Below are 13549 nucleotides of genomic sequence, written 5' to 3' on the forward strand. Positions count from 1 at the left end.
CTTCACCTAATTTACATACATGTAGTTGTCATCATTTGTCATACATACTGAATGTATGACACTGAAACATGAATCCTTCAGAGTTTCCTCAGAAGTTATCTGCCAACTGGTCTAAGCTGTAGTCTCAGATAGGGTTATGAGCTTTATGTCTGATTCCTGTTGTCTCTGTCAGGATAATGTGGTAAGAAACTTACTGGACTTTAATAGACTGCTAGTAAATTTACAAGGCTGATTTTTTATAAAGTAAAGTTGTGGGCTCAGTGTGATTACTTCTTGTATAAAGAACCAAACTGCTTAACAGATATGACATAGTGAATAAGAATATTTGGAGAAATTTTGTTCTAGATAAGAAAGAGAATTGATCTTTTCCTAAATATTTGTGATAAATGGTGTTAACTGTTTAACTAGAGGCTTTTCTATGACATTTAATTTCTAAAAAGAGGACACAAGTGACAGCTTTTATTTTTACAGCAAGTTACTACCCTGTTTTATGTATGGGAAAAGGGAGGCATAGAAAGATTAAGTGATTTGCTAAAGATTACAGAGTAGATTCCTGACAGAAGTGAGCAGTCTCTCGTCTCCTAAATTCCAGTTTATGCTTCAGGATGCTCTGAAATACAAGCTGATGTTTGTGTATTAACCACAAGACCTTGTTTCCTCTTCAGAACAACACGATGCACATCTACCTCTAAAAATGCTGCATTTTGCAGATTTTAAAATCCATAAAATTGGCTAGTGCTTTAGAAATTTTAACATTACAAAGCAGTCACAAGGTCTGTGGCTCAGTAAGGTCATTACAAGGTTACCAGGGTCTTTTAGGGAATTAAAAGTATTTACTAAATAGCAAGGGAGATTCCTTGGAGCCCTGCTGACCCTCTTAATTCCCATTGCTCTGTGCAAGTACAGGGTGTAAAATCTGAATGTTCCTCTGACCCATTCCATACTGGGATTTTTGAGCAGGTTTTTTTCCCTCTTTTTTTTCATTTTCAATAGTTTTGAATATGTTACAAGTAGGCAGAGACTGCTGAGTTCTTGTGTGAGCAAGCAGTTCTGTGACTAACAGAATACAGTCTGTTTTCCTCTGACTTACCATCTTGTTATTCATCCTAACAGTCTCTCATCTCCCTTGTGTCCCCTCTGCCTTCCTCACTGGGGAACTTAAACTCCTCTTCCCCACCCCTGTTTCTCCTGGTGGCTGAGCAGGTGACCTTGTGCTGCTCTGCAGCCAGGGTGGGTCAACAACATGTGTCTTTGGCTAGACTTCTCGTGCTGACTGCCCAGGCTGGATGCTCCATCACCCTGGGGTGATGCTGTGACTCTTACTTTCTGGCTTGCATGCAGCTCTTGAGATGGCTATCATAGGGACCAGCTCTAGCAGAAAATCTCTTGAAGTCCTCTGCTGCCTTGGGTCAGATGTTTAAGTTGACTTTTTTGAGGTATGGAAAAATGCATACACATACAGATAGATGTACACAGGAAACATGTATACAGGAACAGGAGTATAACTGCTTTAAAACTGAGATTAATATGAGATTAAAAATTAACCAGATCCTGTCCTTAGACTTCAACTACACTGTTAGATTTCTCTATCCTTTTTTAAATCTGTTTTTAAAAAATGGCTTTTACTGAAGAGGTATTGTTCTCATGTTCCCCTCAGTTTCTCATTTTAGTTCCAACAAAATATTGTGTTTCAGATTCTGGTTTATACTTGTATTTTTAATGTCCGTTGCTTAAATAGCATTCTTTCATGTAAAATATTTTTAACATATTAAAATATGTTAAAAGGATAGCTAGATACTTCTCTTGTGTATATATAGGTAATATCAATTTTTTAAGATATATTTATTTAACCAGTTCAAACCTGTTGATGTCTGTACTCTATCATTTGACTTTCAAACTCCTAAAACTCCCAAAACTCCCTTCTCATTTTCACTGTTTTAAGTAATGGCCGCATTTTGATAATAGAATTATATCTAAATTGATAATGACATTAATTTAAAAGGCTGAGCTGAACCCTTAATGGCTCAATTTAGTCAGATTGTTTTTCTTGGTCTGTTCCTCCCTATCTGAAATCAATAGAAACAGTCATTTCAGTACAAGAACCAATTGTCTCCATATTTATAGATAAAGATCAATTTTTTGCTGCTGACTTTGGGATTCTGGCTGCGGTCTCTCAGAGGTTCCTTGTAATGTCAGACTGTTTAAAAAATGTAAAAGTAAATAGGCTTGTCTAAAAATGTACCCAAGTTATCTCCATTCAGTACTTCCAAAAAGATATTGAAATGTAAATCTTGATGGCTGAGTAATGGAACAATTGAATAACAAGAACAGTTTCTACTTTTTAGTGGAATTTTTTTATCATAGTAACAAATTTTATTAAGAGACATGGAGGGAGTATGGAGACTGTAGAACAGTTGATATCCCAGCAAAGGGAAAAGGCTGGAAAGAGACACCAGTTTGAGGTACATTTCTACTTGTTACAAGAAACCAGGGAAAAAAAAAAAGAGTATGCCCAAGCATGTGCCTGTTTTACTGTTTCCTAATGAATTTCATAAAATTCTTCCAACAAGACTGAAGGGATTTCATTAAACAGAGTTGCCGCATAAAGATGGGTTTAGAGGAAAGCAATACAGTGAGCAGCTTATTAAAATAAGCATTTCTTTAAAAGATACTGAAATGCATTGCAGAACTATAGGGCCGTATCTTCAGCAAGGAAGGGGAAGAGCCTTTTGACATTGAAACAGATCAGTAAAATACTGTGTCCAGTATTTCATGTGAGGAAGTGGGGGAGGGCAGGGAGGATGCAGCAGGGGTGGCGGGAGCTCCTGGGCTCTTCCTTTTCCCTTCTTTCCTAAAGGCTGTTCCTGTCCATGCCTGGCTGCTGGCAGATGCTGCTGCACCGGCTGCTTTCATCCCCGAAGCCCACACAGGAAAGGCAATTAGCTGAAGTGCGTATTTGGGATCAGCAGAGCTTTGTGTTTTGTACAGCCAGCTACAGCTGGCTTCCTCCACCCCTGGAAGCTGCCCCATGTGCACTCACTGGGCAGGGGAACGCAGGAGGGTCAGGACCAAGGCGAGGGCATGGTCAACTGCAAGGGCATTAGCCAGCTTTCCTGTCCCCCTCGGCAGCACCAGCAGGAGAAACCACCCCTGTGAATGATGCCCCTCCAGACAGCCGAATTAACCACACTGGGTTTCAGAAGAAAACAGCACACCAGACAGTTGTGCTGAAGAACAACTGTGGTGAGGTTGGATTTTGGGGTTTTTTTATGCTTTGGGAGTTTTTTTTTACAGCACTAGGACCCAGTACAGGATGGTAAAAAATACCCATTCTGGAACCTTCAAAATTGCAGCAGAAGGCTACACCTGCTGTGAGGGACTCCAGCAAGCAAGTCTGTGAGCAGCTCTGCAAGAACTGTTCTTGTAGTAAATAACCACATGATAATCTGAAATCTCCAGAATCCAGAATAAGTTGTGCTGCTAATAGAAATCACTGAAAGAATTAATTTTCCTGGATGCTTCGTGCTCAGCTTTTTCAATATCTTCACAAAACTGTCAATGTAGGGAAGATACATTTGATCCAGCAGTGTAACATCTGTGCTTTCCTTTAAAACATTGTTAAAATGACTCATCTTAGTATTTCTTTAGTTAGGCTGTTAATAGTCTACCTACCAAATGATAGCCATACAGACCAATTACACTTTTGAGAAGCATCTCGGGATATTTGTGTCTTCCGTTGATGGCACACAGTGCAGCAGAAGTCAGCAGATGTTAATGGGGACAGAATGAATATACAGTTAGAATAGGATGTTTGCCTTGGGTTCACCACATGTCAGACTGCAGCACGTAAACAATTGTAATGCAGCCTAATTGTGCTAAATACTGATTGGGGATCAGCCTTAAAATTAACATGTGGGGGAAGAAATACTGCTTTCTGGCAAACCCTGATTTTGAGTTTTTAAACCCAGGGGGGTTCACCTGATTCTGTATATTGTCAGACATCGCTGGTTACAGAAGGTGAACTTCAGGGTTTCTGAAGGAGGATGTAGTGGGCCCTCTGTGTGCCCATAAATCAGTGTTGTTCTAGATGTTGGACTACTGCTATGTGCATACAATTATCTCTAGAGAACTGGCTGTATGGAGGACCATTTTGCTTTGCCAAATGACATTGTATTTGGCTGAACAGTTTGAACAAATTGTTTCTTTTGGGATTATGACCAAAATAAATGGAATATTTAACAAAGGAGTTAAAGCTCACAATTTGTGGGAGACAAAGCATGTGACCAATTTCTGTGCTTTGTTTTAAATAAGAAAGTCTGTATCATGTTGCTAAGATACAAATCGGAATTTGATAGTCAAAGACAAAATATTATGTTATAGCCACAGAATACGTTTTAGTAGGTATCTGATAATTAATTTTATTCAACAGTTGTGTGTTCCATGAAAGGTACATTCTCTGATTTTTTTTCCTACAAAGCTCTGTTTAGGATGATTATGCTTTCGGTAAGTCAAATTATAAACAGTAAATTATCACAAATATATGTTTTAAAAAGCGATAATATTTAATTTTATATCTGTTCAGATTTATTATCTAAATTTCTTGTATAGTATGTCTAGTGTCACAACATTTTCCCTTTTCTTCTTTTTTTTATGTAAGTGCATCTGGGTTACAAAAACATTAGCATTGCTTTGAAGCCCAGTCCTGGTTCATTAATGTTAACATCAAGTTCTAACTGTGGAAAACTGGCAGAGCTACAGCTTGTGAAGGAAGTTGCAGTTGCTTTCAGCACTCACATTAGTGGTGAAGAAGTTCTTTCTATAGTTTCTGACATAAAGACATATTTAGATATTCAATTTTATTTTGTGATACATTTGTGCTACTACCATAAGGAGTTTCTAAAGGCATTACACTTAACTGATAGACATGGGAAAGTAGTGTTACTAGTGTTAACAGCCCTCACCATTACCATACAGGCATGAAAGCCTGTTTCCCACCTCTGCCCCATGCTCACAAAACACACTTCCACTATGGGGAAAGAAAGGGCTTGTGGAAAAGGGCTCAAAATGTGTAGACTTATCTTTCCCTAAGAAAGACAATTATTCTAATCTGTTATGAAGAAATCATAGGAAAACTGTGAAGATTTGGTATCAGTCCATTCCTGCACTGGGCGGTGACATGAATAAAGGGTAAGTATTACAGTGGAATGTTGGTTTACATCAGGTTTTATTTGTTCAGGTAGGTAATCAATATTCAGGCCTGAAAACACACAATTAAAAGCTGAAAGTAGTGGATATTTGGGCTTTGTGACAATTCAGGTTAATAAAGACCTAAACAGAGGTTTGAAATCTTAGAAAGCCATATACATCAAAGATGTTCCTGTCAAGTGCAGCCCTCCCAAAACAGAAGGGACTGATGCCCAGGATATTTTCTTGAACATTCCATGTAACCATTCTGAATGTAAACACTGGAAAAACTGAAGAAGGAGTGCACTGCGTGCCTACCAGGTTTTCAGTTAGAAGTAGATAGTGAGAGAGGAGCAGTGAAGCTACAGACACCATAATGACTGCAAATTTTCTCAGGCTGGATATTAGCCTATGCATTCACTCAAAGTTGGCAGAAACCTGTCTAAGATGTTGTTGACTGCCCTGGCTTTGAAAGAAGTCAGACACAGCAGTGTATGTACTAACTGTCAAGCAGGTAATGGAATATATTCCCATTATTCTACTCAGAAAACTCATCCCTACTATTAGACTGTGGCTGAGGGAAGGGACAAAGTGGTAGCTTGTACAAATAAACTTCTTTGTTTTGTATACACTAGATCTTGACACAGTATTCTAGAACAGGAGGATAGAGCAAAATAAAAGTATCATTTCCAGAGAACAAATCAAGAACAGTGAAAACTGGGCAAAGAAAAAACCAAACATCACCTTACATGATATAAAATATATGTACAATAGTAATTTGTGATGATTTTTTTCTAGTTTGTCAGACCCTTCCTAGTATCTGCAAAATGGTAAAATTCTCCCCCAGAAGTTGATCAAAATCTTAATTTTTTAAGTCAAATGTAGGAGGGATAATGAGTAATAATGAGTAAGGATCTCTCTGACACGTAAGGTCCATCTTTGCCTTTTTACATGATTTTTTCTTTTCTCCCATTAAAAAAAGGAATTTATAAAAATATATATTTGTATTTTCCTATTTTAAAAGCATGAACTGTAATTCTCACAGGTATTCTATGTTTTCCAATCAAGGCTAGTATTCTCATAGCTAGGCAATCCTGAGCATTTTTTAAAGTCTCAGCTCAGCCAGTTGTACTTTTACAAAGAGAAATAACACCATTTTTCAGCAGCACAAAGATATATGCAATGTAAAATGTTATAGAAGTAACAGCCCTTCATAGATGCAGATTTTTTGTTCACAAGTTCCAAACAGTTTAATGAAGAATATTCTCAGTTAAACTGGTCTTTTTTGTTCTGTTTTTGTAAAATTTACCGCAGATCTCCCAGAACATTGGACACAACCCAACCAAAATGTGTGTTTTCAGCCCTAATGTAAGCCATCTTTTCACTTTTCTCCAGACTGAAATTTTGCCCCTTTTTAGGAAACACCATGGTGAGATTATTAAATGGCAAGTGTGGGATAAATCTCTCTTTACTGACTTCAGTTCAGATATGTAAACAAAAAGATGGTTCCTGATACTGCAATATTCACTAGCCCCCCTGTTTGAAGTGTGAGCTTTCAGGCTACCATTTAGATCTAAAAGGGGCAGTTGTTAGAACTTAAGAACCAAACCACACATTCTTTCCAGCTTAAAACTCCCAGGAGAAGGCAACCACCCTGCTTTAAGGAACAACACCAACTGCCACAGTTCGTGGTTTGCTGCAATCTTTCTCCAGTAACTCTAGGTAGGTGTCACATCTACCTCAAGCCTTTATAATTCAGCAGGCATTGGCAACCTCGTTTTATGGTCTTGTAGCTGTTTCTTGAGCTTGTTTTTCTTTTTCAGACTACAAAAATACCAGGATTGTGTAGAATGTCCTGGAATGTTACTGAAACTTTCAACATGGAATGATCACAATCACTGGTTCCAGGTGAAAGGGGACACTGCTGGTGTTAGCACAGCTAATCTCACTGTGAATATATCTTCAGAGCCAAATATTTCTCTGAGTCTCTCTTTAACCCTTGAAGACTAGTTCTGAAGGTACTGAACTAACTGCAGCATAAATAGGATGGCAGATAGCAAATCACTAGTAAAGGTTTGCCCATTGCTACTGGATGTGTGTTCCAGCTCTTTCATGCTGTACGTATTTACATTTATGGTTATTTTGTAGGCATATAACTTCCAGTAAGGCCTAAAAATTATTTGGATTCCTGTGTCCCAAGGATGTGAAATAAAGTAGATGGAAAAGCATCAAGACAACTTTCTGTGTGTCATTCCCTAGAGGATCAGAGACAAAAGATCACTCACTTTCTTTTTTTCTGGAAGTTGATTTGCCTCTTCTCCTCTCGTCTCCTCTTCTCTCTTTGCTTTGATTTGCTTCAATTTCATTCACTTCTCTTCTGAACTCCCTTCCCAACTCTTCTAATAGCAAGATGAATAGAGCAGGATCTAGTTCAACATATTTTAGAAATCTAGCAGTTAAATGGCTATAATAGTTTTGCAAGTCTCCCTTTATTGTCAATGAAGAGAAACAAGAGTTTAAAAGGAAAACTTGGGGACTGGAGCATCTCCTGTATGAAGAGAGGCTGAGAAAGTTGGGGCTGTTCAGTCTGGAGAAGAGAAGGCTGCGTGGAGACCTCATAGCAGCCTTCCAGTATCTGAAGGGGGCCTACAAGGATGCTGGGGAGGGACTATTCATCAGGGACTGTAGTGACAGGACAAGGGGTAATGGGTTCAAACTTACACAGGGGAAGTTTAGATTGGATCTAAGGAAGAAATTCTTTACTGAGAGGGTGGTGAGGCACTGGAGTGGGTTGCCCAGGGAGCTTGTGAGTGCTCCATCCTTGGCGGTGTTCAAGGCCAGGTTGGATGAGGCCTTGGGTGGCATGGTTTAGTGTGAGGTGTCCCTGCCCATGGCAGGGGGGTTGGAACTAGATGATCTTAAGGTCCTTTCCAACCCTGACTATTCTATGATTCTAAAAGTTGTCTGATCTTAAGTGCTTATTTTATGATGATATGAACAACCTTCTGGAAGTTCCCATTACTCTTGATTATTATTGATTCTAAAGGGATTAGGAGTTGGCTGTCTCAGATTTATATGTCTAACTTCCAGTTGAGCCCTTCCCAGTGTTTCCTAATAACTACCATGAATAGTTTAAAAAGAACCACTAAAGCTCATTAAATAGTAGATATATAATAAATAATATGACTTGTCCTATACAGGTCATATGAGAGAAAGCTGGCAAACTTCACTGAATGCAGAACTTTTTTGTCTCACCCTTAACCAAAACTCTAGTAATTTCATCATGAAGGCAGATGAAGGAATAAAAAAAATCCAGATCTAAGGAAGAGCATGAAAGCTTGTCCAACTCCAGTGCTCAGGGAAGCTTAGCACATCACACACAACCTTCCAAGTACCACAACCTGCAAAGGAAGCTGGAACAAAAATGAATGTACCATTTCTAAAGGTGTAAGCAATGGATGAAATTTCGCTCTCGCTTCCCCTCCTCCACAAGAAATACAACTGTTTGTAGTAAGTCACAATGCCAAATGCCTCAGGTTGTGTTAAAAAGTAGGAAGATAGCCTCTTTCCAATGACCTTGTAACTGAGGATATGGTCTCTGATGCTTTTTTTTCCCCTGTTACCCAAACCAAACTTTAAAAAATTGAGACAAAGACAAAATACCTGTTAATTTATTTTCTCAGCAGTAGTTCCCATATTCTGTTCAACTTTCTGGGTGATTTGAGACAAGCTGTCTCTGCCTCTGCAGAATGATCTTATTTATTAGGTGCCGTGTTGCTCACAGTACCTGGCAGTATGTGCCACGGATCTAGAGCTCCTGTTTACAGGATGTGCAACTTGCCTGCAGAAATTCCAGGAAACAGCCTGCTTGCTCTGACCTCAGAGCAGCCATTTCATTCTACCAGAGCCACCTGATAATAGAATTGTATTTACATGATACACACATTCACTAGGCTTTTTATTACTGTCTGTTAGTCAGAGATCATGAGAAAGTAATCTCCCACTCACTCAAGCTCTGGCCTCCGATTGGGTGATTGCTCTGTGTGATTGTTCATTCCATTTTTCAGTTAACAGCTGTTAAAACTACCAGAACCACATTTGAAGTAAAAGCTCTGTCCACTTCCATCTTGCTTCTTCATAAGGTCCTACCTATTCCTCATTCTTATCCCAAATATTTATTTAAAAGGGCAAATGATTTCCATTATAAATAATTAATCTGACAGTATTTCTTTGACCATGCTCATTCAGATAAAGAACAGCTCTATACATTACAAGCTAACAGGGATTTAGCTCCTTATTTAGAAAAAAACCCCAACATTCTGAAAGTTACTTCTTACATTAATTTTAATGCAACCATTACCATGTAGCCACTGAGATGATTACAACTGATCCCCCAGAACACCTCAACCAGCCTGAATAGGCAGACTCCATCCTGACTGTTCCTGTCACAAACAAGTAGGAATATTTTTCTCACAGTGAAAACATACCCAACCATGCCCCAGGAGGCAGTCTTTGATACTTGCTGTGATCACAAGTATGTGCTGAGTTATTATGTCTAAATGATAGGGTTTTTAATTGTGACTTCTATTTTATTTTTTCAAACAGTTGGTCAGCATGCTTGTTTTAAGATAGAAGCTAGTCATGTGCAGTAGTGACTCTCATCACCTGATTGTAGTTTTTTCACTTGTTTCTTGTCTAGCAGGGAAGGAGGGAATAAGCAGACACAAAGCACTGCCTGTCTCTGCTTTAGGTAAGGCTGGATTTAGAGATTTACTGAGATTCAGAAAAGGTGAAAGAAAGATTGTGTACATGTTGAATTAGTTTTTGTCATATGGCAATGAAATTATCTGTATTCCCTTTTCTCTGAGATAGCCTTTCTCAGTAAGTCATCTTTGTAGCTATCACTTCTGTGTTGAAATGTGTTGAATTTTCACATTGCTTGAAAACGGAAACAGAAGGATGGCAAGCAAACTATTTGTAATGTATAGATTGGTTGTGCAAAATTGCTGTTCATTAAGCATCAAGAATGGTTACATTGATCATTTAAAGACAGTTTGAACTACAAATGTAATGATCATTACTTTACTGGGGAAGCAAAATTGCCACATCAAAGCTGCTCTGGACTTTTACAGTACGGTAATCAATTTTGGTAAAAAAAGTGACAGTGAGGAATGCTCTGAGTAAATCAGGTAAGGAGAAGGGGCTCAGTCACATCATGATCTCCAAGACTGTCGCCTGGCAGTTTTTAATATAATTCTAATCACCTTAATGTGTAATGAATTAATTTCCACAACTGTTCTTGTGTTGCTCTCCAATGTCCTTTACCTGTAAAAACATATAACAACCCATCACTGTGTTGTAATCTAACTGCTGTTGTAATCTAACTGTTTTTCCTCTTGAGTACTCACATCTACACAAAAAAATATCTAATCAGATAGGAAGATCCCTGCTCCTCCATCACTTGTAAGATGGTGTCCTGGCAAGCTGTTTGGCTCCTATTGCAGATTTCAGAAATCAAAGTGCTGCTGCCTGAAATATTTTATTCATTCGTTCTGCCATTGTTTTCCTTCAGGTTTGGTATCTCTGGATGTGCCTCCAGGACTTGTGTAAACAGATTGAGTCTTTGTTTATTTTTGACATAAACAAATTCAACCACAGTCTGCCTAGCCAACATCGTCTAGCTGGAATGGCAACCTTGTTCTCATAACGAACTCAACATACTGAAAAAAGAGATAAGCAAAGCTTCCACATGAATAAGGGATTCAGCTGCAATGAACATTCGCTGACCATTCCATATTTTTCAAGACATTTTTTTAATATCTGTACTTTACTAGTTAAGTGTTATTAAGAAAAAAATAATCTTTGCAACACCAGTGACAATACTGACTGAAAATAAAAGACCTCAATTAGGAGACATAATCAGAAAACTCTTTGCAGATCTACAACTCTAGTTTGCAGTTAATGACAGCTCTTTCTCACCGACTGAAAGAGACTTTGTAATTTTAGTAGCATTTCAGCATATTACCATGCAATTTGCTCATCTGAGCCATACCAAGACTCTTGGTCATTGATAAGAAGATCATAAAGACTAATACTCCCATCAGATAAGGAAAATGTTTAATTCACTTCCATTCTCTCTATTTCAATTTAATTACTGAACTGAGATAACATCTATGGCCTGTAGCTTCTTAGTCCATAATGGCTGGGAATACAAGACCACTTAAAATGCTTAGTATAGTTTCCTCAAGCTAACTATTTTCCCTCCTCAAACCATAAACTTCAGTAACTCGAAAACAACTGAGAAGGGGTTCCTAAACTGATCCTCCCATCCTGGCAAATATGAAGCCTATAGAATTCCACCTTCATTTGAGATTGTATAAGCACATGAATCAGAGAACCAGAAGGTTGTAATTAGTACATTTTTTTTATCATATGGGTGCCGATATGAGTAATTTCCCAAATCAAGACAAGACATATGAATTTTACTTTCAACTCTGTTCAAAGTGATTGTTTCTTTTCACAGAATCAAATGCTTTTTGGACAATTTGCCAATAATCTGGTGGTCATCACTTATGTGAATTTACATTAACTTCCTGTCAGTTTGTACTTGTATTGTGGTTTGTTTTTTTTTTGTTTGTTTGTTTGTTTGTTTTGGTTTTTTTTGTTGTTTTTTGTTGTTTTTTAAGAAATAGATCTGATTGTATCAATTTCTACCTGAGCTTTTGCTTATTATTTCTATGTCTTCTTTTTTGTAATGTGACCTTTCAGCATTTTCTCAGCTTGTGCTTTGGTTCTGTTTTGCTCACCAGATTAGTCTCTTATCTGTTTCTTTGCTTGGTTAGTATATTTCCTCTTGAGTTTTCACATCTACCTAAAGCATTCCCAGCTTGTAGTTTGGGGAGACTCTAAATAGCACCATATAGCAGTAAAAATATTCATTTATCCTTTATTCTACTGCTCAAATCTGCTTCCAGAGTTTTTTAGGACTGGCCAAATGTACATATTGGAAAGAACTGTGGGCACTAAACAACTCTGAAGATTATTTCTTCTCCATTTATCTGTTTAGATATACCAATGCGCACAAGGCTTGGTGAATGATGGAATTGCTGTCAGAAATGACAACTCAAAGCAGTAAAATGCACACTATACAGAAAAATAGCTTTCTGCTGTGAAGATCAATGGAAGGACGGAGGACAGGACTCAAAAAAGCATCTTGGGTTATCCGTACAGCAAAGTACACTCAGAAAATTTGACCAAGAACATATGTGTCCATTAATACTGAGTGCAGGACTCATGACTGAAAATAAGAAATGGCTGAACTCTAGGCCTTGAGACCAGTTTGCTCTCTGCAAAGATGTAAATGTATGTCCATGTGGGAAATACTATTGCAACGCTCTATCAACAATATAGCACATGTCAGCGCCAGACCTTCTGAGGAGAAGGTGCTTTTATTTAAAACAGAGATTGAAATTTAACACTTTAACACTTTAACCCTTTAACACTTGCTCATGCCCTCGGGGTGTTGTCCTGCTCAGAAGCATCAGTATGTGTGCACCCATGAAGTCTACACAGCCATGGGGCACCGCAGCAGTGATGACAGACTGCTCACCCAGCACTGCAATGCCTGTGTCCAGATGTTATGTCCAGCATCCACTGCAATTACATGGGAGGAAAGTGACACCACCTGTGAAGTCCTCCTCTTGTATCCCAGGTTCTTCTGAGGCTGGCAACCACGCACAGGTTTTGGATCTTTTTACATCTCTGTAGCCTTGAGCAGCTGACAGTGATCAGTGTCTCTATCCTGTCCTACCTCTGTGAATCATGGGGATTTCTTCACTGCTCTTTTTCTCCACATCTAGGTGTCTTGTGAAACTGCACAACGGTATGCTGGGGTCTTGATGACCTGTTAATTAGCCATTGGAAGAGTCCATAAACTATGAGCCAGAGCCCTTTTGTAGGTGTGTAGAGCACACAAGGTGTTCAGTGATCCAGACCCAGATATTCATTCATGCTCCATGCTAATCCCAGCGTTCCTGTTACAGCTATTTACACTTCGAGGTAAAGAAAACAATCTAAATAATTTTAATTACAAGCGTACTAACCCTGAGAACCACAGGTTTGCTGCTACTGAATGGGGTAGGTGATCTAGTGATGAAGGACAAGGAAAAGGTTGAGGTACTCAAAGCCCTTCTTCCCTTGTTCTTTACTAGCAAGGTCAGCCCAGCTCTTGGGCCTCACAGAGCTCTCTATGCCTAGTGGCAAAGTTTGGAGGAGGAGACTACTACCAGTTGTGGAGGAAGGTTGAATTAAGGCTGCTTTACCAAATTAGGTGTTTACAAGTCCTTAGGGTTGGGCAGAAGATGCT

Source organism: Psittacula echo (genome assembly GCF_963264785.1).
Source record: "Psittacula echo genome assembly, chromosome: 1".
Lineage (NCBI taxonomy): Eukaryota > Metazoa > Chordata > Aves > Psittaciformes > Psittacidae > Psittacula > Psittacula echo.